Source organism: Plecotus auritus, assembly GCF_963455305.1.
Source record: "Plecotus auritus genome assembly, chromosome: 1".
Lineage (NCBI taxonomy): Eukaryota > Metazoa > Chordata > Mammalia > Chiroptera > Vespertilionidae > Plecotus > Plecotus auritus.
The window spans coordinates 46,538,128-46,563,212 of NC_137770.1; the positions used below are offsets into that span (position 1 = coordinate 46,538,128).

The window sequence follows — 25,085 nt, forward strand, 5'->3', positions numbered from 1 at the left end:
TGGAAGCTGATTACACCAACCTCTCATTTTTTTACATGTCGTTAAAAGGAGACAATCACAGTGTCAAAAATACCCCTGGAATGTGAACCATGTCTTGCCTTCTTCTCAGACACTGCATGGCCGAGGATAAAGTACAAGATGTCGTAGGAATAATTATCACTGTATTCCCACTTTCCTAACATATGAAATATCAACATGACAGTTTTGCCACTGACATAAGAACCCTCGTCTGAACAAGATAAAACTAAGGAACTTAAGGACAAATGGGAAATGCTTTAGAAACAAAAACTATGGCTCCTGATAAAAGACAGCCGTACCCGGGAAAGGAAAAAAAAAAAAAGCCAAAAAGCCTTGTCAGTGGAAAATATTCAAAGATATCTGACAAATATATCTTCTCACCATTCCCCAGCTAGGGTAGAGTCAGGAAAATTTCTAGAAAATTTATAGGAGAAAACATACTTGTGACATATGATACTGCCAAAGTCCTTTGAATTTAAGATTCTGCCTTAAAAAGGATCAAATAATATTTCAATTTTTCATGACTGAATTTGTGTTTCTGAAGCATGTAGATTTTAATGTTTTGAATACTTTCTTTTTGTTTACCTGCTAATATAGACCAGAATTATAATGTCTATTTTTATAAATTCACATTTATTTGATATTCTAAACTGTTAAACATTTTTGTATTTAAAAATTACGAAATATTTGGTTTTACTAGCTCAAATGTGTAGTTAAATGCCTTTCTGTAAATTACAAGGATCTACTCTAGTGCTATGTGGTATACAGGTTAATTTACTCCAGTATAACTATTCCTACCCATTGTCAGAACTGGACAGGAGGGCGCTGGGCAACTAGCCTAGCATCCTTAACTCTGACGTACCACCTGGAACTTTAAAACATACTGTTTCCCCAGGCCACTACAGCCCAGGCGAGTTACGTTCTCCCAAGGTCACAGCCAGTGTTGAGACCCCTGGGAATCTAGGCCAGGGTGAGAGCAGACCTACCCAGAGCGGATCAGCCACTGAGCCCTGCACAGTGAGGACCGGGGAGCCTATGCTATGGCTCGTGGGCCTCCAGGGCGGTACAGTAAGCAGGTCCCTGCCCCCAGGCCGGAACAGGGGAAGGCCCTGCCAGGTTGATGGAAGGTGAATGCAGGCCCTGAGTGTTAGGTAGGCACCATCTTATCTCCCTCCCCCAACAGGGAGATGTCAGGCTGCTGAGGGTAGGCACGATCTTATCTCCACCCCCTCCCAAGCTTCTAACCTGATCAAGACTTAACATCTGAGATAAGGCTGTCAGCTGGGAGAGCCCAGACCACAGGAGGAGGAAGAAGAGGGAGACCCAGTGAGGATGGAGTACCAGACACCTTCTCACATCCTGGGGAAGCAGGTGTGGAAACCTGGAGGAGGCCAGGCAGTCTCGGGGGGCAGAGCCAGGACCCCCAGTTGGGAGCTTGGGGGAGGTAGGCTTCAGCTCAAGCCACAGAGGCCCTGTCTCCCACTGAGGAAGGGCCGCTCCGTGGGCACTGAGATCCCCACCCAGAAAATGCCCAGTGGAGTCTGGGTGCTGACCCTTGGGAGGGTGATGAAGTAAGGGGGAGGGACAGGGGCCTGGAAAAGCTCTCTAGCAATAAGTCCCCAACCCAACAGCACAAACAGAACTCACCAGAGAGCCCATCCCCAGCGTTCAGAGTCAGGATTCCCAGTGGGCAGCCTGGTTAGTGAGCTCTAGTGGCGATTCCCATGCAGGGCCCATGGGCACGGCCGTCCTGAGCATTTGTGACTGTGCACCTTCACGTGGCCTGGAATTCACTCAGGAGGAGGCACTCGAGGGCCGAAGTCACAGAAGTACGGGAGCTGGGGCCTGAGCCAGCAGGGCGGTGAGAGCAGGTGCAGGTGCAGGGTGGGCAGGAGGGAGTGTAGCGAGGGGCACTGAAGGAGGAGAGTTTTAGATGCAGTCCCACACCTCCTAGGCTCCATGCCCAGGTTCCTGGTGAGCGTGTAAGAAACCATGGCTGCCCTCAAGGGGAATGCCTTCCCGCTGAGACAGACACAGTAATAAAACTGCGAGCGATCAGCGGACAGGAAGGAGACACTTCTCGGAGAGGCTGCCCACCTTTGGGACAGCCACACCTGGGTGTTTCACAGGTGCCTCACACCCCACACACCACAGCTGGATCCGTGTGTGACCCCGAATCCTGCCCTTGCACACGCTGCTCCCTCTGCTTCGAGATGCCCGGACCCTCATTCCTTGTCTGCCTGGAAAATCCCACTCACCCTTCAGTGTCCCCCCAAGGCCCCTTATCAGGCTTGCCTCACTCCCATCAGCCCCCAGGCCACTGAGAACTCCTCTGCACCCCTGCCACACCTCAGGCTGCCCAGGTGCCCTGAAGCACGCCTGTCCCTCCTGGGCTACAGGCTGGCACCCTGCTCACAGGGGGCCCAGGGACCAAGCACAGCGCCCGACATGCTGGGGAGTGCTCAAAACTTTGCCCAATGGCGTGGAGGAGTTCAGAGAAGGGACGAAGAGCAAGGATGTTGGGGCAGTCAGGGAAGGCTTCTGGAGGAGGCAGTGCTCGGGGTGGATCCCAAAAGGTGGGGAGGGCTTGCTTTGGCAGAGGAGAGGGAATGGTGCCCCCAAGGAGAGGAATTTTAGAGCAAAGGCCCAGAGAAGGGAAGCAGCTAGCAGAGGGTGAGAGGCAGGCCTACTGGTGCTGAACTCAGAGACAAGAGATGGGAGGCCAGCAGGGGAGGGGCACGGGGAGCCGGCCAGGACACGGTGCCCCCTGGTGCGTCTCTCCCCCAGGCCAGGGTGCTCAGAGCAACCTCCCTCCTGACCAGCTCTCCTTGGCAATCATTAACCCTGAGCTTCACAGGCAGGAGCAGGCCAGCAGGACAGGTGTGTGTGTGTGTGTGTGTGTGTGTGTGTGTGTGTGTGTGCACGCATGTTTTGTTAACTGATCAAACTGTTGAGTGAGCCATTTCACACAATTATTACCCAAAAACACACCCCGCAGGTAAGGGGTAAACGGTCAGGGCAGCCAGGGTGGTTCAAACTAGCAGAGGAGGTAGGTCACGTGGACTAGGCAGGGGACCTACATGTGCCCAAACCTTTAGATTAGAGGACACTGGGGGTCAGAGGACACAGGGCCCAGGTGGGAACGGGTGTGAGTGGAAAATGGCCCCACAGCCAATAAGGAGCTCAGACAGGCGGGAGCCTCGCTCCCAGACAAGGATTCCCGTGGAGGAGGCGTGGGTCTGGGCCCTGGAGTCAGGGCGACCAGGGTTTGAGTCCTGAGGTCTTTCCAGGCCTCGCTTTCCTCCGCTGTAACATGGGGCTGATGGTGTTGATCTGAAATCTCCTGTGGAGCCTCAGTCTGTGCCAAGCTCTGTACGGGCATTTTACACTCCACTGGATTTTCACAATGTGCCTCTGGGTGAGCATGTTTATAATCCCCAGAGTGACTACCTCTTGGGTCTATTTCTGGCATTAACAAGAGCCCATGTGTGAGGGCTGGGGGCACGGTAGGTGTTCAAAAGAACTCCTGCCCTTACGATGTTGTTAAGGCAAGGACCCCCCTCAAACCTGCCACAGGCTACAAGGTAGACTGAAACTGGTTCTCCTTCTTCCTCTCTAGGTTGGTATTTTTCCTGCTAACCTAATGGCACAAGAAACACATTTCACATTTGAATGCAGTGGTGGATTAAGAGCCCCAGTGGCTGCAATGTGACACAAGGTCATTATTCCAGCATTATTAAGCACAGGCTTTTTAAAAGGGCTGAGGCAAATGCATTATTCAAAAACCATGAAGAATGGAATAATGGTTCCTTCGGAATCAGCCTCCAAGAACATGCAGCCAGCACTCGGGAAAGTGGCCACGGTAACCCCTGCCTGCCTCCCATGTGCCTCCACTGCCAGACCACCCGCCCCTCAGGCTCCAGGCCAGCCTTGCGCCCCTGCCCGGAGCTCACCCAGGCCCCAGGAGGGCTGGCCCCAGAGGCAGCAACTTGGGTGGGGGTGGGGATTCTGGCCGAAGCTGTTCTGGTCATCCCTTTGTGCCCCCCAAAGCTCCAACAGCCACTGGTTATTGTGGAAAATAATTCACTTTGCCCAGGGAGGGAAAGCCAGGCCTCTATATGAAAAGTGAGAATGAAACAAAAATTCACTTCCATGCTTAAAACGCCTCTCCCGAACACATGTCCCTGCAGTGTACCACAGAGCGCCGTGAAGTGGGAAGCACGCTTGAAGATGGATCTCTGTATTTCTTTCTTTCTTTCTTTTTTAAATGTCTTTACTGACTTTAGAGAGAGAGGAAGGGAGAGGGAGAGAACTAGAAACATCGATGAGAGAGAAACATAGATCTGCTGCCTCCTGCATGCCCCCTACTGGGGATCTAGCCCACAACTTGGGCATGTGCCCTGACCAGAATCGAACCAGCGACCTCTTGGTGCATAGGGTGACGTTCAATCCACTGAACCACACCGCTGGGTGGGTCTCTGTATTTCTTGGCCCAGGAATGTCATACTGGGCTTGGCATCTGTAGAAGGAGGTGGAAAAGTGGTCACCTCAGCAGTATGAATCAAGGGCCCCTCCCACATCCTGAGGCTGGAAACGTCCATTCCCTTCTTTGGGCCTTAAAGAAGGGCCTTAGGAACCTACTGGTACTTTGGGGAGAAGGCAGGTGCCATGATGATTCGCTGAAATTATTAGAGGAAATTTCTCTCTCTCATTTTTTCACACAGAGGCCCAGATCTTCCTACCTGAGCAAGTGAATTCATTTCCACAATAATTGGTGGCAGTTGGCAGTCTGTCGGGAGGTAAATCAGAGTAGGAGGCGTGGAGCGAGGGGCAGAAGCCAGCTGTGTTAACCGCATCATAAACAGTTTGTGGGAGGAGAACACTGGGCAGGAGCCCAAAGACCTGGTTCAAGTCTGACTGAGCAGTCCAAGCGAGGGCATAAGCTGACCTTCCCGTGCCTCAGTTTCCCTATGAGACAATGGAGATGGCAATACCTTCCCAGCACCCACAGGCTCTCAACAGACAATGCTGAAGGCATGGCTGGGCATCCGGAGCAGGAATCATTTAACACCCCAGAGACCTCCTCACTCCAGTTGGACACTGGGACTAAAACGGGGAGCCCAAACAAAGCTGTCTTTAATGGAACAAGACCCACTTTATCAGGAGAGACGCTTCCCTTTGAAAGTCAAATCTGAGGCTTTCAGACAATGAGGGGTGTTCACCGCACAACCAGGCCGGCTGGGCGGTGGCCAGAGGCTGTATCCCTTCCCTGCCCAGGCCTTCGAGAGCTGAACCACTGGCACTGACTTCCTCAGACTCCTCTGCTGCTCTTTTCAGGCCCTTAAGGAAATCTTGAGGATGAGGAGCAAAGATTTGACTGTTAGGAGGAGCCCAAAAGGCACCAAAGACAAAACGGATGCTTCCAGAAGAGAAACCAAGTGTGAAACCCAGGCCCAGAGACGTGGGGTGGCTTGCTCAGGGTCACACAGCAAGCTGGGCCCAGGGTAAGTCCTGAAGCCGCCAGTCTTGAAAAGCAGCATTCCATTAGCTGGGCATCTGTGGGACTTGGAGGAACGTCCCTAAGAGGATGGTGAGGTTTAAGCCAAACCAGACTACCAAGGAGGGAGGAGGCAGTGGAGCCAGCCACTTTCCCTTCCTCCCGCCTCCTCCCTCATCCTCCTTCTCACAATTTCCTTTTTTTATCGCTTACATTTTTTTAAAACCATCGGTCAGGTTCTAGAGAGGATGTGTTCCAGAAACATTCAAGAAATAAACACCCTCGTGTCTTAGCGTCCTTCTCACGCTGCTGCTGCCCCCTCCACCTTTCACAGGCAGGGCTCCCTTCCTTGGGAGAAGCAATATTGAGCCCTGATGTGGGGAAACTCTGGTTTCCTGCCCTGGGGGCAACAGAGGGGTCCTTCAGGAGGCAACAGCCCCCACTGGAAGTTTTCTTGTTTTAAATATATTTTTATTGATTTCAGAGAGGAGGGGAGAGGGAGAAACATCAATGATGAGAGAATCATTGATCGGCTGCCTCCTGCACGCCCCCTACTGGGAATTGAGCTGGCAACCCAGGCATGTGCCCTTGACCGAATTAAACCTGGGACCCCTCAGTCCGCAGGCTGATGCTCTAACCACTGAGCAAAACCAGCTAGGGCCCCACTGGAAGTTTTCAAAGCCTTGCTGGCCCTCAGAGAAATGCAAGATCACTGAGTCCGACCTCTCCTGTCTAGCTCGATGCTCCACCACCCGCTGGGGCTCCCCTATTAGCCAAGGCCCCCCCATATGACAGAGCCCACTAGGACTCTACCGCCTCCTCTTCCTTTTCATCTAGAGGCTCACGTTGCATCCTCCTCCTGTCACCTGGATGCTCACTCTCCCCGGACACCTGGCCAGAGCAAGGGGCTTCCTCACTGAACCTCGTTTCCCCTCCCTTCCCCTTCGCCACTTTTTCCAGACCCACTGTCTGCTCCAGCTCTTCCTCTTTCAAGAAGTCTTCTCTGCCAACCATGCCCAGTGGCTGCCTTGCTCCTCTGCACTGGCACCCGCGGCTGTATTGGAGGATCGCTACGTGGTGTCTTTCCTGCCACAAACCTGTGAGACCACAGCACCGGGCCCAGGTCAGAGTTCATAAGAAGTAGGTAAGCACTTGCTGAATGTGAGATTATTTCCTCCATATTCCACTCTCAAGAAGGTAAATAATTCTCTAGGCAACAATAAAAGAAGTCACAAGGTAGCATGAGTCATCACCAATTGTGTACATGCGTTTGGGAGCTTTTGGTGGATTTGTTGACTTATAGCACATAGGACTGGAATGTAGGCCAACATTATTAAAATTGGCAGATTCTCCCCCGCATCCCCCTGAAAAAAAGATTCTGTTCTCATCATTGCCCCCCCACTCCCCACCCCCACCCCACCCCCCCCGCTGCAGCCCCCACCGCCCGAGCAGACACACTCCCTTGCGTTTTCCAGTCTGTGGTCCTGTATTCCCACCTTAAGGTCTCGCCTCATCTCCAGCCCATCTCCTCTAGGAAGCTGCCCTGAGAGCTCGCTGATTCAACCACCTACGCTGGGATAGTTTTGGAGCCTTGCTGGGACCTGAGGTTCACTGAGCCTCATACTCTCTGCCTGTCCAAGGGTCCCTGATGTCTCAATTGCACCCACAGGATTTTAATTCATAGAGTTGATGGAATGGCACTGGGAGGCTAATGCCATTGAAAGATAACTTACTACTGCCCTAACCGGTTTGGCTCAGTGGATAGAGCGTCGGCCTGCAGACTCAGGGGTCCCGGGTTCGATTCCGGCCAAGGGCGTGTGCCTTGGTTGCGGGCACATACCCGGTGGGGAGTGTGCAGAAGGCAGCTGATTGATGTTTCTGACTATCCTTCTCCCTTCCTCTCTGTAAAAAATCAATAAAATATATTTAAAAAAAAAAAAAGAAAGAAAGAAAGAAAGATAACTTACTACTTATATTTCCCAAGCAGAGGGGATGCATCACACACAAGGGACCACAAGGGGGGCACTAGGTTTTGGTTAAGAGTCAGAAACAGGAGTGAGGGGAAGGCCTCGGTTAGAGCCTTTACTGGATTTCCGCGAGAAGGGCAAGGCAGGCAGGTTGAAAGGCTCAGGACTGACTCATGTGAATAATTCCAGTGGGTCTGGGGCACAGGAGCTGTCTGTCCCTGCTTGTCTCATACCTGCCCTGGGTTGGTGTAGGGCAGGGGAGACACTGGCTTGGCGTGTGAGACTGAGATAAGGAGGTGGTTCGAGCATAGGCTCTGGATCACAGGCGAGGTGCAAATAATTTTGGCGGTTAGTTTGGCCCTGTGATTAATGGGTGCAAACAGACTGACAGATCGAAGCAAGCATAGAGCACCCATCCACTGACTTCCCCTCAACTAGCTCAGCTTCGAGGGTTCATTAATCTAATCACTCCCTTGCTAATACAGTAATTCTCCTGCTCTGACACCTCCTTAACGCAACCCCATCCCTGGGCAAACTCTACTATCAGCCTTCACTCCCTCAACTTGTGGCACCAGCCCTCTGGCACCAGCACCCTCTCCCTTGCTTCTGCCTGCTACAACAGCGGTGTCCCCGGCCTTTCCAGTCTGGAATGTAGCCCAGTGCTTCCTTGGGACCTTTGTGCCAGGGGCCACTCTCTCTAGTGAACCTCTCCCATTAGCATTCATAATTCTTTATTTTTTTTAAAAATACATTTTTATTGATTTCAGAGAGAGGAAGGGAGAGGGAGAGAGGGATAGAAACATTATTGAGAGAGAATCATTGATTGGCTGCCTCCTGCACACCCACTACTGGGGATCGAGCCCGCAACCCGGGCATGTGCCCTGAATGGGAATCGAACCGTGACCTCCTGGTTCATGGGTTGACACTCAACCACTGAGCGAGCAACACTGGCTGGGCATAATTGTTTTCTTAATCCTCACCTGAGGATATACAGTTTATTGATTTTTAGCAAGAGAGGAATGGAGAAAGAAACATCGATGTGAGAGAGAAACATCGATCAGTTGCCTCCTGCACATGCCCCGACTGGGGATTGAACCCACAACCTAGGTATGTGCCCTTACTAGGAATTAGACCCACAACCTTTTGGTGTACAGGACAACACCCCAACCAACTGAGCCACCCAGCCAAGGCAGCATTCCTAATTCTTAAAAGAAAAAAAAAAAAAAAGTAGCAAGAGCAAAAAATCCTTGAAAAACTGGGGGTAGGGAGGGAGGGACCACTTATAATTTATATTCTAAACAAAAGACTAGTTTCCCAAATACATAAAGATCATCTCCTATCTAATGAAAAAAAAGGTCAACAATCTAATAGAAAATGGGCAAAACAGATGCATAAACAGTTCATAGAAAAGGAAATAGAAATGGCTCTTATTTCTATGAAAACATGTTCAACCTGATTCATAACAGGAAAAATGCAAGTTTAAGCTATATTGAGAAATTATGTTTGTCTTCCAGATTGGCAAATATCAGTAAGTTTGGTAACACTGTACATTGGAGGGTGGGGAAAATGAGCATCCTCATACATGGCTGGTAGGCGTACACGTTCTTAGCAATTCTGTGGGGAGCTATTTGCTAATAGCTTTTGAAATACAAACTCACATAGTTCTGACCCATCAATTCCACTTTTGGGACCTTATCCTACATGCACTTACCTACATTGCAAAATAACTAAAGCACAGGCAATTCAGTGGGGCGTTGTTCGTGATGTCCAAAAAACAGGAGATGAGTTAACTTACATGACATCATGTTGTGGTGGAATATTATATAGCTGTAAACAAGAACGAAGACACTATGTACTGCTCTGGGAGCATCTCAAGATAGCTAACTGGGAAAAGAATGAATCAAGGGCAGAAGATGCATGCAGTGTGCTACCAACAGTGGGGAAAGACTCTACATATGTGTTTACTGGTTCATGTTTGAGGTATCTCTGGAAGAATCTGTAAGAAAATGGTGAAGTTGCCTCAAAGGTGGGGAGAGGGGGTTGGGAGGCCAAAGGAAATGGGGGTGAATACTTTTTACACTGTAATCTTCTCAGTTTTTGAATTCTGAACCTTGTACATTTATTTTCTAAGGAAAAAAAAAAGTGTGTGGGGAGAACATGCAAGATTAAATAAACAAAACAAAACCTTCCCTAACCCTCTTCCCTTTCTGGCATCCAGCTTCCCTCCTGCCCCATTCCTCAGCTACCTCCGTCTGACCTCTCCCATGGTGTTTACTGGTCTCCACGTCCAGTGGCTGCTTCCCAGTCCTATTTTACTTGCTCTGGCTCCAGAGACGTCACAGGACCAGGCCCTGCTCCTTGGACACGCTTTCAGGGTACCACACAATCGGGGTTCCTCTGCTCCTTCTCTGGGAACTCTTCCCCTCTCTGCAGGCTCCTCCTCCTCACTTTCCCAATGCGGGTGCTCCTGGAGCGCACGCCTAGGCCTCCTCTCTGCTCTGCTCTTCATGTCCACACGCACTCCCGGGCTCATCCCCTCCAGGGCTCCACTCACCTTCTATGTGCATATAACTCCCACATCCACTTCTCTAGCCACACCTGGCTTCTCATCTCAGGGCTCCACCTGGTGTCTCCCAGGGCTCTCCAACCCAACATGATAAAAACGTAACTCACCAGCTTCCAGCCCATTTCACCCTCCACCCCTGGGAGGCCTCCCTGCCTGTGATCCTTCGTGAGTGTCCCAGTTCATCCACTCTCCCCCTCCACCGCTTTACTGGGTTTCCTACAGGGTGCCTCTTCTTTGGCTCCACCACCCGCCCCACGGGTCTTCCCCAGGCTTCTTCCTATCTCAGGGCCTCTGCACACATAAGCACCCTGAACCCTCTCCTCCTCTCTCCATACCTGCTTTATCTTTTTAAAAAATACTTTTATTGGTTTTCAGAGAGAAAGGAAGGGATGGGGGGAGGAAGAGAGAGAGAAAGAGAGAGAGAAACATCGATTGGCTGCCTCCTGAATGTCCCCACCGGGAATTGAGCCTGAAACCTGGCCATGTGGCTCAGCCAGGTATCGAACTGGCAACCTTTCCATGCACAAAATAATGGCCAACCAACTGAGCCACACCAGCCAGGGTCATACCTGCTTTATCTTAATGCTTACCTGTCTTCTAAAACTCAGATTAACATCATTTCCTCAAGAAACCTTTCCTGACCTTTTTGACCATAGATCTCAATTAAGGGTGACTTTGCCCCGGGGGACAATTGACAACATCTGGAGACATTTTTTGTTTCATAGCTGGGGTGAGGGTGTTTATGGCTATTAGCATCTAGTGGGTAGAAGCCAGGGATGCTGCTACACATCCTATAATGCACAGGGCAGCCGCATAGCAAAGAATTACCTGGCCCAGTGTGTCCACACTGCAGAGGAAGAAACCCTGCCCAGACTAAATCACGTCCCCATGACACACTTTCACAACACGCTCTATTTCTCTTGCATATCACCTATCACAATCGTGATTAAATATTTAACTGTGCAAAGGCATTGGCCAAGTTCCATTTTCTAAGCTTTATGGGGTGAATAAGTGAATTAAAGTCACTGGCTCATGTTTATCTCTCTCCACCCACAATGACCAGCCTCAAGCACAGAACCTGAACTTGGCAGTGAAAAGGTACATGAGATGCTCAGGGCAGGGACTGACCCGTCCTGTGCGGATGCCACCCCGGGGTCCTACCCTCCACCTCCACTGGGTCCTCTATGCCGTCCAACAGCAGAACTGTCCCTTGCCCTTGACCAGCTGCTCTCCCTACACTGCAGCTCCGAGCTCTGCACAGCTTTGGACACCCCTCAAACCCTCATCTCCACCCAGGTGGCTCCAGGGGCCCCTCCAGACCAACAGGGCCCAAGCTTATTGCCTCATCACCTTGTCAAACTGGCTGCTCTTCCTGTTAGCTTACCCACCTTTCACCCAGCCTCCAAACCAGAAACCTGGGCACCCTTGTGTGGCACATCCATCCTTTAGACCCGCTCCCTCCACCCACCCAGCGATGTAGCTTCAGTGTTACCCAGTTTTTCCCCACTGGGTTGTTCTTGCTTTAAGCCTCTTTCCCTCCCAGTCCACCTGGGACATCATGCCCAGCTCCATCCTTCTAAGGTGACAAATGGCATGTATCACTTCCTGATTACCCCCCAGTGCTTCTCACTGCCTACAGTGTGGAGGCCAAGCTCCCCAGCCTGGTCCAAGACCCTTCATACTCTACCCTGCCATGGCCTTGTCAGCAGTCACACCCCTGCTTCAGTCCCAAGCACAAAATCCACTGTGCCACTAGTTTCATGCCCTCCCCTCCCCCTCTCCCCTTCCTTCCTCTCCTCCAAACTCCTCTCTCCTTTCTCTTACCTTCCCCTTCCTCTGTTTAGATAACTGGAGATCTCATGCTCATCCTTAAAATCTAGTCCAAACATTTCTTCCTCAACAGTATGGCAGTTCCTCCAAAAATAAAACATAAATTGCCGTAGGACCTAGTGTTTCTCCATCTGGGTATATGCCTCAAAGAATTGAAAGCAGGAACTCAGAGAGTTGCACACCAAGGTTCACAGCAGCACTACTCACAACAGCCGGAGAAGGAAGCAACTCACGTGTCCATCACAGATGAATGAATAAACAAAATGTGGTCTAAGCGTATGATGGAATATTATCCAGCCTTAAAAAGGAAGGGCATTCTGAGGCATGCTATAACACAGATGAACCTTAAAACATGATGGTAAGTGAAAGAAGCCAGACACAAAAGGTCACATGTTGTATGATTCTACTTACATGTGGTACCTAGAATAGTCAAATCCATGGAGACAGAAAGAAGAATGGTGGTCGCCAGGGGCTGGGGGAGGAGAGGATGTGGAGTTAGTGTTAGAGTTTTATGAAGTGAAAAGAGTTCCACAATTGGGTGGTGGTGATGGTTATACAATGATGTGAACGTACTTAAAGACACTGAAGTGTGTACTTTAAAATGATAAAAAATAGTAGATTTTATGTTATGTACATTTTACCACAATAAAAAATAGGCAAAAACAAAACCCAAACCCACTTATTTGTGTTGAGTACCTCTATACCCGTCCGCCAAGTCCCAATTCCCTACAACACCCTGGGTGGGGCTAACCGGGCCCTCCTCTGTGTAGGCTCACACACATCCTTAGCACATGGCAATTACGGGCTGACACCTTGTCCGCCCAGACGGAAGGTTTCTGCAGGCAGGGACTGGGTCTGCCTCACTGCTCCTTCCCCAGCATCTAGCCCACAGTCTAGAGTAGTCTACAGTCCTCCAATGAGGACTAGAAGAATGAATAACCCAAATCAATCATTTTGGGTTAACACTACTCCAAATCTCACAGCCTGTTGTCCCTAGAACAGTGCTTTACTTCCAAGATTCATCCCCAAATCCCTCCCACCCCTGGAGAAGATAAACCTCCCTCTTTCATTAAGCAACTTGGTCAGAATGGGCTTCCATGGAGAAAGATAATAAACAGCTAACTTGGGAGGAGCAAATAAAATAAAGCCAGGGCTGGGTCAGGGCAGGCGTGCTTGGCCATGTGTTTAACATCACCATGCTCTGTCCTCTCCCTCTCTGCGCAGATGATGGGCTGATTCACTTCCTGTGTCCCCAAGTGGGGACCATGGAGAAGCCGAGTCCTTTGAGCACAGAGAGATGATTAGTCACTGGCCAGAAGGCTGCTGACCTTAGTGTGGGGGCCACCACAGGCCTGCTGCCCATGCCCCCACTTTCTTATGTAACCCAAGGTCTGGAAAGCAAAGAGAACTTGGCCGTGGCTCTCAGCAAGAGACCCAGCAGGCCCAGAGCCTTCCCCTTTCTCACATCCTGCCCTGCAAGCCCTTGGCGCCCCCACCCACAGGTCCCCACACGGCCCCCATTTACCAAACAGGGCTGGAAGAGGAACTGTGTCTGGGTCCTGAGAGTGATCCTTGGGAGGGAGGGTACTCAGAGGGCATCTAACCCAGTGGGTCTCAACCAGAGACAATTTTGCCCAAGAGGATGATTGGCACTGTCTGGAGACATTTTTGGTTGTAATGAAGGAAGCAAGAGTTGGTGCTACTGACATCTGGTGGGTAGAGGCAGGGATGCTGCTCAGCACCCCACAGTGCTCAGGACAGCCCCACAACAAAGAAGTACCCAGTCTACTGTCAATAGTCCCTGATCTAAGCCACGCTGTCTCTTTTACAAATGAGAAAACTGAGGCCCAAGAAGGGACCAAGTCAACTGTGAGTTAGTGTCAGAATAGAATCCAGGCCTCCCCACCAGTCACACCAGCCACGCCAGCCTTCAGCTCCCAAGATTGCAGTGACCAACTCAGAGGCAGGTGGCAAGCTGGCGGACTCTGGGAGCATGGAATCTAGAAGCCCATGATGGCTAGGCTCTGCCTCTGCAGGCTCCACGCGAACCCGGCCAGGGTCCGCCAGGCCGTGGGGCTCCCAAACAACCAGAGGAAAAGCATGTCTTCAGGGGCTATGGTGTGTCCAGGCAAAATGCCTGTTTGAGGCTCAGGTGAAATTTGCTACCAAGTCCCGACAGAACATGCTGGGGGTGATCCCAGCCTGGTGTCAAGGCCAGAAGGGAGCACGACTCTATAGGGTAAACCCTGACTTAGAGAACAGGGCATGGGTGGGAATTATACCTTAGATTACTGCTTTGGGCGACACTGTCTTTTTCCCCAGATGCCAAAAAATGACTGTATCTCTCATACCTGCCGGCTCCTCACTGCCATCTGTGTCATTTCAAAACAACATCTCGAGTCACCCTTTTTCTTCCCCCAGGAGCCAACCCCATGTCTCCAACCACGGGCCAGATACGAGGGCACAGGTCCAGGCAGCAGAACTGATGGTGCAACCCCATTATTTATGAAGGACTGACTCACATCATATCACAGCAGGAGTACTTTTCCATCACTATTGCTAAAAGCCACCAGACTTGTAGCGATGGCGGTGATAAAGAGAAGGTCAGGAGACAGAAATGCATGAGCTATGTCTCAGGTCAGGCCTCACCCTCTTCAGGGGCAGGGAGCCCACAGGGAGTGGTTGGGGGAGGGGGGGACAACCAAGGTTGGGAGGGGATCCCTAGAGTGGCTTCAGATGCACTACGAATTCATTCCTTCAGACTAAGAATGACTATTGCTCTCTCCACCTGCCCAGTCCCCTTCCTCTCCAATTTTTCCAGCAAGCAGGTAAACTCCTATAAATCCTTCAAGGCCCAACTTCTGGAAGCTCTTCCCTAAAATAAAGTCTCAGGTGCATTCCAACTCTTAATTTGACAAACCACAATACCAATGGAAAAGGATTGGGGGGAACAGCAGGGCTTGGGGAAAGCCAACGCCCCCGTGGATCTAACGTGTGGGCTTGCACAGGTGCTGCTTCCGCGGCGAGGGGTGTGCCAACTACCCTGGCCTCCAGGCTCTCCGTTCCAGCTGTGTGGCCAACCTGGTTGATTGAGGCAGCATGGCACGGAGGCTAAGGCTGCAGGGTCTGGAGCCAGACTGTCCGGGCTCATTCTGGCGCCCCCTGTCCCTGCCCAAGTGTTATCTTGGGCAAAGTTAGGTCACCTTTCTGAGGCTCAACTTCCCATCTATAGGATGTAAAATGGGGATGATACCGTTTCAAGCTGGTGGTAACTGTAAGGATGAACAAATATATGTGAAGTGTTTAGAACAGGGCCTGCCACAAAGCTAACAGTTATTGATTGTTTATTACTATTACTAAAAGGCAGTAGTAATAGCAGAGAAGGGCAGGGTCTCTACTTCCCAGGAGTGGAGGAGGAGAGGTACCTCCAGGGACCGCATCTCCCACCTGTGCTCCTGCAATAGGGCCCTCGGGAAACCTCCTTGCCCCGGTGTCTTCCCCTCCAATCAGTCCTACACGGTTCAGAGCTTTGACTCCGAACAGATCATATTCCTTTGCCAAAACAATGGCAGCTGGAAGAATGAGGGGGGAGGGAGGTTGAAGTTGCTTGGTGTGTGTGGATGTGTCTCCCATATTTTCTTTTCTTTTTTAAATATGGTTTTATTGTTGATAGTATTACAGATATATCCCATTTCCCCCTCCCATATTCTCTATCCCATAGAAAGTCCCAGCTTCTATCCAGTCATAGTTCTTGGATTTCCACCTCCACATCCCACACTGGAGCTTCTCCACCCTGCTTGTCTCTACACACAGTGTCTCCGAAATTCAAGCTCCTGGGCCCCCCAGGGAACCACCCTAATCAGATTCCTAAGTGAGGCCTCCGAGCCCAGAGCCTTCCCAGGGCCTTGGGCAGAATAATGTCCTCACTTTTCCTGGCCCACATCTGGTTGCACCATCTCAGACAGGTTTGCCATCCCTGGCCCAGGTGATCGGAAGCTCCACCCTCCTCCCCAGGGCTGCCGGGACTTGGCTTTGGTCCTCCGCTGTGGTCCTCCTGGGTTCTCCCCGGCCCTGGGGAACTTTCGCAGGAGGCCTGGAGAGGGCGCAATTTTCACCACTGACAGAGCTTCGGAGGGCAGCATTCGGAGGTTTCTTTTCAGATGGGGTCTGACCCGGAGCACTCCTCCCTGGCTCTCAAACCACCCTGTGGGGCTGGCTGTCTGTTCAGCACGGGGGTGACTGAAGCAGCTGGCCTGAAGCACCCCTGGTAACCTGGTGCAGGGGACAGAGACCCAGCTTTGAATTAGTTGGAGCCCAATCAGGAAAAGCTCCAGCGCTGCCTCCAACAGGCCACTCCTCAGCTCTGAGCCTCAATCTCCCATCCGTACAACGAGGAAGGGCAGGCTGAAGGTACGGTTTATTCAACCAACATGTATTAACCGAGCACTCACTACACACCAGGCACTGCTCTGATCCTTGGGGATAGAGCAGTGATAACAGACAGAAAGCCCTGCCCTCACAGGGCTGATATTCTAACAGGGACGACAGACAATAAACAAGATAAAAATGAACATACAGGTTGTTAGATGGTGACCAGTACAATGGAAAATACAGCAGGGAAGGGGTGTAGGAATATAGCCTCTAAGGCTGATTCCAGCTGAGAAGTTCTGGGTCTAGAGCTCTGATTAAGACCCAGGAACCAGCAGTAGGAAGCTAGGCAGGGATAGCAGGGGGTGGGGGATGGGGTGGAGGGCATGTTGGTTGAGGAGCTTAAATCCCAGCGATGTTCTCAGTGGCCTCCTCTAGGGAACAGATTGACCAACACTGGGTGTCCTGATCTGTCCTCAGGCCAAAGCAGACTTTGGGGTTATGGGTTTCCATGGCAGGGCCTCAGTGTCCAGGGCACTGCCATGGAAAATCTTCTAGGGTCCTCCATCAACACCCCACTTGACCCTGGCCTTGCATAAACAAGACAATGACCATTTCCACCTCCAGGGACTCACACCACTCCTGTCTCTCCTCCTGGACCCTCTTATACGGTAGCCTGTTCCCTATCTTTACATGGGGAGAGGGAAAAGGGATTAAAAACTCTCCCTTTTTCCCACCAATTTCAGCAATTTCTCACCCTGTAGAGACTGTAAATACTTCCTGTGAACCTAATGTGTGCTCAGGATGAGGTTAGCCTCATGGATTCCAGTATGCATGGTGGCTTCCCAGAGGAATTTACAGCCCAGCTGGGCAGGGCAGGCTGACACTATGGTTTGCTCTGAAGCTTACAGAGCCCTTTGGACCACTTTCTCTCCCATGAAACCATGCAGATTCTGTTGCTGTCATTTTACAGGTGAGGAAATGAAGGCCCATAAAAGCAAGTTCTCCTCCCTCTGTCCCTGGTTGCCCCAGGGAGTGATAAGGAGAGGGAGGAGGCGATGGAGATTAACGTTTCCAAATAAGACTTCTGGAGGGATGGATAAGGCTTGGGTGGGACAGGGGTCCCCAGCCTCCAACCCAGCTGGGCATGGAACCACCTCCCTCTGCTTCTCCCTGGCCTGACAGGAAGCGGACCGAGGGTGAAGCAAAAGCCTGTCTGTCTGGAAAACTACATGGGATTGTGGATGTGCTTTCTGGTTTAAAAAATGCCAAATTGCCTCAAGTGGGCAAGGATGTCAAAGGCCTTTGGTGATGGTGGTGGTGGGCCCCTTTCCTCTGCTCACCAAGGGCAGAGAGCCATCAGCTGGGAAAGAATCCCTGCGGTTTCAGGTTAATTCATTCAGTTCTCCTTGAGCACCTTTGCTCCAGGTACTCTGCCACAGCTCCTAGCTCAGCAAGGAGCTGACTATCTCTTGAAGGAGCTTCGTGACCAGATTTTATTTCTTCTTGGAGGTGCCCTTTCCTGGCTTACCCCTTCCAGGGGAGGAAGCTCAGGGAGAGGGAGAAGAAACAAACCCCTGCTGAGTCAGGGCCCCCACAAACACGTTGAGAAGCAACCACTTGGCTCTAGAAGACTGGTGTGAAGTCCAGGTCCACCGCTTTTCATGAGCACATTGCTTAACTTCTTGGAGCCTTTTTCCTCCTCTGCCAATGGAATAAGACCTACTTAGGGCACTGGTTGGGGGGGGGGGGGTAAAATGACATCAGAGATGTGTCCACGTTAGCTCCTCTCTGACCCACTGACCTCCCCCAACCTGTTCTCTCTGGTTCTGCATGGGAAGGAGAACCTTTCAGCCCCATCCTTACCCTGGGCTGAGCCCTCCTCACAGCCTAGGCTGGAGGAAGCCCATTCTCCTCCAATCAGCAAGGGCCACTGCGCCCTAGGTCTATGCCCCTGCTGTGCGGCAGGCCATCCTTCCTGCCCTTGCTCGTCTCCTGGGGCTTGGAAAGTACTGGGGGAGCCAAGGGTGCCCAGCCACAAGACAGCACAGAAGCCAGGCTCCCCTTGCCTGGGCACCCACTTCAACAGCGCTCAGACGGACCCCTGGAGCCGAGGGCCGCCGCCTCACCCTCATCCTGGCTGCAGCCTTGTGTCCTAGCGTGTATCTGGCCCGAGGAGGCGGGAAGCACAAATGTAAACATCCCTTAAGACATCGTCAACTCTGCAGTCCCATCCTAATATCTTTTCCAGGGGTTGGGTGGCGCGGAGAGGGTCACAGGCTCGGAAGACTGAGAGATGGGACCAGTAAGAAGGCAAAACTCCGCGATTTCCGCGGAGACCCAGTGCGCCCGCGGCGGCCGCCCCACCGGGGCCCCGGGCTTCCCGCAGCAGGAGGCGGGCGGAGGGCGGCGGGGAACCCGGCTGCATTTCCCTGCCGCCCCGCGCACAGCCGTCCGGAGTGAACTTTCCAAGACCCGCCCTCGGAGCTGCGGTTCGGCCCCGGGGAGCACGCGTGCGGCCGCGGAGCTGGGTGCGCGTGGAGCCGGGAGGGCGCGTGCGCGGGGACCCGCGGCGGCCTCGGCGAGACGTCCCACCCTCGGTTACCTGGGCTCCGAGGGTCACGGGAGTCCAGCTGGGAGGGCGCGTGGACCCGGCGTTCCTCCTGGCGCAGCGGCCCCCAGACACGCGGGCGCTGCACCTGGCTCGGCCGGTCGGCGCGCCTACCCCGCTGGTCCGGCCCGCGATCCCCTGCCGCGCGGGGCGGGGCGGGGCGCGGCGCGGGGCGGGGAGGCAGAGGGAGGAGCCGCGGGCCAGGGGCACCCTCCCCTCGCAGGGCTGGCCTTTAACCACCTGCCAGCCACTGGCTGGGTGACCTCCCATCACTCGCCAGGCTGAGGTACGACCAAAGCCCTGCGCCCAGGGGGTGCACATAGGCCCCTTCACCCCCTACCCTTCTGCGCCCCACTCCCAGGGGCCGAGGGTTGGGAGCCCGAGGCCTCCTTCAGGGCCAGGCCCCTGAGCATGCCCTTCAGAAGAATGCATGGGGTGGAGTAAAGGGAAGGAAAAAACCAAACAAACTGGGTACCGCAGCCACACCCCACATGCCCTCCTCTGGAGCCCGGAGGGAGCGGGGGAGGGGCTCCTGGCTGTGCGGGCCCTGTTGTCAGCTACACCTGGCTCTCTCCCCCGTGGCCAAGGAGCCGGTTGGAGGTGGGGTGGTGTTGAGGGAGGTATTGCTTTGCACCCACCCCTCACCTTTTCCTCCAGGTTTCCATTTCCCAGGTCCGGAAGGTGCTGGCCCTGGGCCTCTGCCACTCAGTGGACACAGAGATAAGAGTTGAAGGGACACAAAGGACAAAGAACGTTTGGTCCCTGGGACCCAGACTTTGTGGCTGCTCCCAGGTGCCCTAGGAACAGGTTGCAGCCACTTCCTGCCCCCACCCTGCCCCCTCCCAGAGGAAGTCTGGAACATCCACCCCTTGGACAAAAGCCCCGGACTGAAGTGGGGGGTCACCTCCTGCTGCCTCAGGCTCTCAGAGCCCCTCAGCTCCCGGCTCTGCCTTGTTTGCTAAGTGCACAGGCAGTGGAAGGAGCGCTGTCCCTGGAGTCCAGAGGCCTCCGTTCAGCTCTGTGACCTTGGACAAGTCTGTACCTTTCTGGGCTTCAGTTTCCCCATTTGCAGCGAGTGGGTCGCAGTTGATTATCTCGAAGGCCCTTTTATGGACCCTGAATGGTGTTATTGGGCATCTGGCTTTATAAGGTTTTCTGTGGCTGCACATCTTGTAAAGGTGTGTGGGTGTGTGTGAGCCTCAATCTATATTAGCTTAATAAGTTCTTTTAATTTTTAAAAAAATCCTCACCTGAAGATAGTTTTGTCCATTGATTTTTAGAGAGAGTGGAAGGTAGGGAGAGTGGGGAGTGGGGGGAGAAACATTGATGTGAGAGAGACACATCTATTGGTTGCCTCCCACATGTACCCTGACCGGGACCTGGGATCGAACCTGCAACCCAGGTACATGCCCTTGACCAGGAATGGAACCCACTAGCCTTCAGTGCACGGGCTGACGCTCTGTCCACTGCGCACACGGGCCGAGGCTCAGACTTAAAAGTTTGTATGAGGACATGCAAACAGGTAGGCCGTCGTCCAGTGCAAAGCAGAGCTTGACAAGAATGGCTGGCCTGCGGGGAGTGGCTCTCGGTCCCAGCTTATGCTGAATTCAGTGTGGCCTCAGACAAATCCTCATAAATAATCCTCCCTTTGCCTTCTCAAGGGTTTGGGGGCTAACTGAGATATTGGTTATAGAACTCTTTGAATGGGGAAGGCAAGAGGCTGTGTGCTTTCTAGTGTCATCTTTGGATGCCTGTGACAGTGAGGGACTTCAGAGGGAGAAGAGGACTTGAGATGTTTACAGCCTAGTGCTGGCCTCATTCCCACCTGCAGAGGCAGCAGCAGCATGCACAGTGGTGGCATGTACCCCACCCCACCCCCACCTCCACCTAGCGACGTGCACAGATGCACAGTGCCTCGCCAGACTCCAGCCCACCGCAGACCCTTTGTGCGCACCGTGGGAAACTAAAGAGGGAAGATCAAGAGGCTCCTACCCCAAAAGGAGTGGTCAGTGGATTACCAGTGAACCTATCAGCATGTCCTGGCTGAATACCTACCTGGTTGGCAGTGCCACAGACACCCACCTCTGCTCGGAGGGAGAGTAAATCTAGCTGAATGATTAAACAGGAACACTTTGGAGAAATAGTGGAACAAGGAGAGGCCCTTGTGGTTAGTAAACACACAGGAGAGCAGAGCAGGAGAATGGGAAGGGAGGGAGCCTGGAGGGGGTGGGATTCGGGCTTTTTGTGCAGCCCAAGGAAATTTGAAGACAGGAAGGACGGGGGTAGGTACCAGTGACTGGGAGAAGCATTCTAGTTGAGAGAAGGAGCTGAGCCAAGGTACAGAGATGGGAATGAGCAGAAGGGAGGGAGCTTGGGGATTTTGGAGGCCACACCAATTGTGGAGAGATGGGTGTGGGATGTTCCTGAGAGGTACAGGCCCCAAACTCCCCAATGAGGCAGCAGATGACAGGCCAGGAAGGCAGGGAGGTGACATGGAAAGAGCCCCAGGAGTCGGGCAGCCTGTATTGAAACGACTTTGAGCAGTTGTTTCTCTTCTCTGGCCCCCAGTTACTTTATCTATAGAGTGGGGATCATAACGTCTTTTCTTCTAGGGTTATCACGGGACCGCAGGATGCAGTTGGAAGTGCGCTGTAAACCGATGAGTGCTGAGTGAATGTAATATTTGGGGTTTTGTTGTTTCCTTTAAGGGTCTCAGTAAACATGTGTGGAACTGACCAGGTTGGGTTGGGCTCTGCTGTCTCTTCATGGCGATGGGTACATGGACCATGAAAGGGGGGTCTGCAAATGGTCAGAGGGACCCGTCAGGGCGCAAAGAGGGGAGCGTGCCAGTCATAAATGCCACATCTTCTTTGTTTTTGTTTTTAATGTTTTTTATTGATTTCAGAGGGAGGAAGGGAGAGGGAGAGAGAAACCTCAATGATGAAAGAGAATCCTTGATCAGATGCCTCCTGCACGCCCCCTACTGGGAATCAAGCCTGCAATCCAGGTGTGTGCCCTGACCAGGAATTGAACTGCGATCGCCTGGTTCATAGGTTGATGCCCAACCACAGAGCCACGCTGCCTGGGCTCACATCTCTTTGGGCACCTTTACAGTGAACTCAACTACCCTCTTTGGGAGAATAGCCACGTCCCATCCACATGACTCAGAATCTCCCATCTCTGCCTCTGCCCTCCTGGCACTAGGGGGTCAGGGGCCACCATATCAGAACTTACTGTCCTAACAGGCCCCCACTCCTCACAGAGCTCGCCAGCTCCTCCTGGGAGGGCCCAGACTGTCCTCTTTGTGCAAAATGCCTCTCATGACAACAGAAACAATAAAAAGGGACCGGATTCCCCACTTAATACAGGACTTGGTCCTCTAGCACCCAACCCTGACTTAACACAGAAGTCCTCCCCCCGCTTGTCTTTTCTGGGGTGGCACCATCCGGGTTTACTGCTCCAACGGAGGCTGGGAGAGGTGGCCACAATCCTCTATGCAAGGGACTGGGGCGGCCTCCTGCTTGCAAGGGGAGAGCTAGGGGACTGGTTTGAAGCTGCGTTAGCAGAGAAGCGTTGTTTTATTTGGGTGGAAGGTTTATTTGGGTGGCTGGGGAAAGGGCCTGCATAGAGACTATGAAGGGGGTTTAGCTCTCCCTCTCGCCCCCCTTCCCCCATCAACGCTATCCCACAATAACCTCTGTTTTTCCCCTACTAGCCTCAGAGGGTCGCTGTCCCTGCATCCACAAATGCTCTAACAAGAAAATGTAATGCCCGCTGCAGTGGTCTCAGTCCTGGCTGATGTCAGCACCAGCCGCCAATTCACTCCCGAATCTCTGGAGGTGGGATCAGGTCTTTTGAAAGTTCCCCAGCTGACTCTGCTGTGCAGCCAGTGTGGTGACCCTCAGAGGGTCCAACTCTCTAAGCTGCCTGAGTCCCCGGGGCGCCTCGAGAGCCTCGGTCACGTCTGTGTCCTCATCATCCTGCCCCACGGCACCCGGGCGGGACTCAGCACACAGCAAGTTTGCTGTATGTAAGAGGAAACGTGTGCGGAGACGGGGAGCCTGCCTTGACCGCCTTGGCACATAGTGACAGTGTGGGATGTCCCCAGCAGCCACTGCAGCTGCACTTCCTGCCTGAATTCTGGGCCATCCAGGGCACATGGCTCACCACTTCCCTGGGTTTCTTCCTCTCCCAGCCTCCCTATCCCCACTGTGGTCGTGCGCGTTGGAGGAGTGGGAAGGAGAGAGCTCCTCTGGGCAGCCTCTGGCATCTGCTCTCAGCCCGGGGGCTCTGCCTCTCCTCCAGGCAAGCCTTTAAGGATTGCCCCTGCAAAGTCTTAACTGCCTTAGTGAACCCAAAGACGGCCTCTTCCCCCCTCCTTGACCCCCAAGCTCTCTCAGTCCCCAGGTACCAGCTGTCTACAAGCTCTAGGCAAAACCTGGACTCAGCTCTCTTTCCAGAGCCACACAAATATTCCGCACCTTTAACCCAACAATCCCACACCCAAGAATGTATCCTGAGGGAGTAATCCTCAGACAAAGAAAAAGCTCTTTGAACAGAGTTCCAGCATTACACCTAACTGGAGGGAACTTGAAGCAACCGACATGCCCAGCTCCAGAGAGCTGGTATGCAGCAGCCCACCCATTTTAAAGCTCACTGTGAAGGCGGTTGCAACATGGGGAAACGCGGATGATACTGTGGTATTGAGTGCAACACTGCAGTGGGTAGGAGTCCAGCTGAGAGAAAGCAGTATATGTACAAGGGCTGTAGGGGAATTGGGGGGAAAAAAGAAAACCAAAATTCCATTTCCTAGGTCTGGGATTGTGAGTGATTCTTTTTTTTTTTTTTTTTTTCTGATTTCTGGTATTGTGGCAATAAGTATGCAATAAATACATAATCATGTGAGTATATAATAGTGATTGTTATTAGTCTTGCATTCTGGGAAGGCTCTTGAATAGCCTATTCAAGCTCAGGTGTAAATGAGCACAGGCCTCCTGTGGGCTGCCTCTGTGGAGGATTTGCATTTGAAAGAAGCTAAAGTTTCAAACAAACTGGCATGCAGGCCAGGGTGGCAGAGCTGTTGTACAGGCAGGTAGGGCCTGAGGTCCCCACCTGGAGATGAGCCCTCTTCTCCGAGCTCCCACCCCCGCAGCCCTCTGAGCTCAGGGCGCCCACCTGAGAGGGAGAGCTCACTGCTGTGAGCCTTGAGGGCCCTGCCCATTGTTTTATTCATTTTTAAGAATATCTGCGGGGTCACACCGGGATGCTGACTAGGTAAGAAAGGTGCCGAGGCCCCCAGCTAATACAGGCAGTGCCCAGGTAGGGCTCAGCCAAGGGCAAGGGCCTTCTCCCCTCTGTCTTTGGGCTTCACCCCGAGGTGGAGGGGTGTCCCGGAGCCTCCTCCTCCTGGATGGCCAAGGACACTTTTAGAAATAGAGCTGACCCCAGGGAGAGGGCCTGGCACTGGGCCCGAGGCCTTCTTAAAGTCTGGGTGTGGGCCCTTTTGAAGTTGTGTTTTCAGGAAAGGCCAGAGGAAGCCTTGCTGTGCTCCTTGTCCACAGCCAGTTCAGGAGCTGTTCGAGGTGGGAGGCGGAAGTGCTGCCTGCTGCTCTCCGGGCCTGGCCTGGAGGGCAGCTCCGGACTCGGATGAAACCCATGACATGCCCGGTCCGGTCTGCTTACGGCGTGGAAGTGCAGATCTACACCAAACATCTAGCCTGGCAGGAAGCCTTCATTCTGACAAGAGGATTTAAAGTGATAAGCATAACCAGTGTTTACCAGGCTCTTACTACAGGCCAGACACGCTATCTCAAGGCTCACCACAGCGCATGCCTATCGTTAGCCCCATTTCATAGACCGGAAAGTTGAGGCAAGGACTTGTACAAGGTCACACAGTTGCTCAGGACTGGTCCAAAGTCTGCGCTCTCAATCGCTGCTATACTGCCTTTCTTAGTAATTAGAGGATACATTTCAAAGTCCAAACATTAAATATATATACAATTTTTCCTGGAACATGTCTTCACCACAACATATATTCTATAGCTAACGTTCAAAATATGACACCTTTTCACATTAGCCAGCTAATCTTGAGGCTTTCCCAGGGTCAAGCCGTTGAGAAATCGTCCATTTATGGGAAATATGGAGAACTTATGGTCAATTTCACACATTAGAATACAGGAAGGTGAGATCTATTAGCTATTCCAGGAAAAGTAAGGCCCTAAGAGGGCA

The 25,085-nt window shown here is 52.4% G+C and overlaps 1 protein-coding gene across 1 annotated transcript in view; it reads right to left on the reverse strand.

Annotated features, from left to right (window-relative positions):
• PAQR5 (progestin and adipoQ receptor family member 5) overlaps positions 1–19,002 on the reverse strand; it is a 78,995-nt gene extending 59,993 nt beyond the window's left edge. Inside the window, exon 1 of the mRNA XM_080668500.1 lies at positions 18,852–19,002. The gene's annotated coding sequence lies outside the window, so the exon portion shown is untranslated. The remainder of the gene's footprint in view (positions 1–18,851) is intronic.
• Between the last annotated feature and the right edge of the window lie 6,083 nt (positions 19,003–25,085).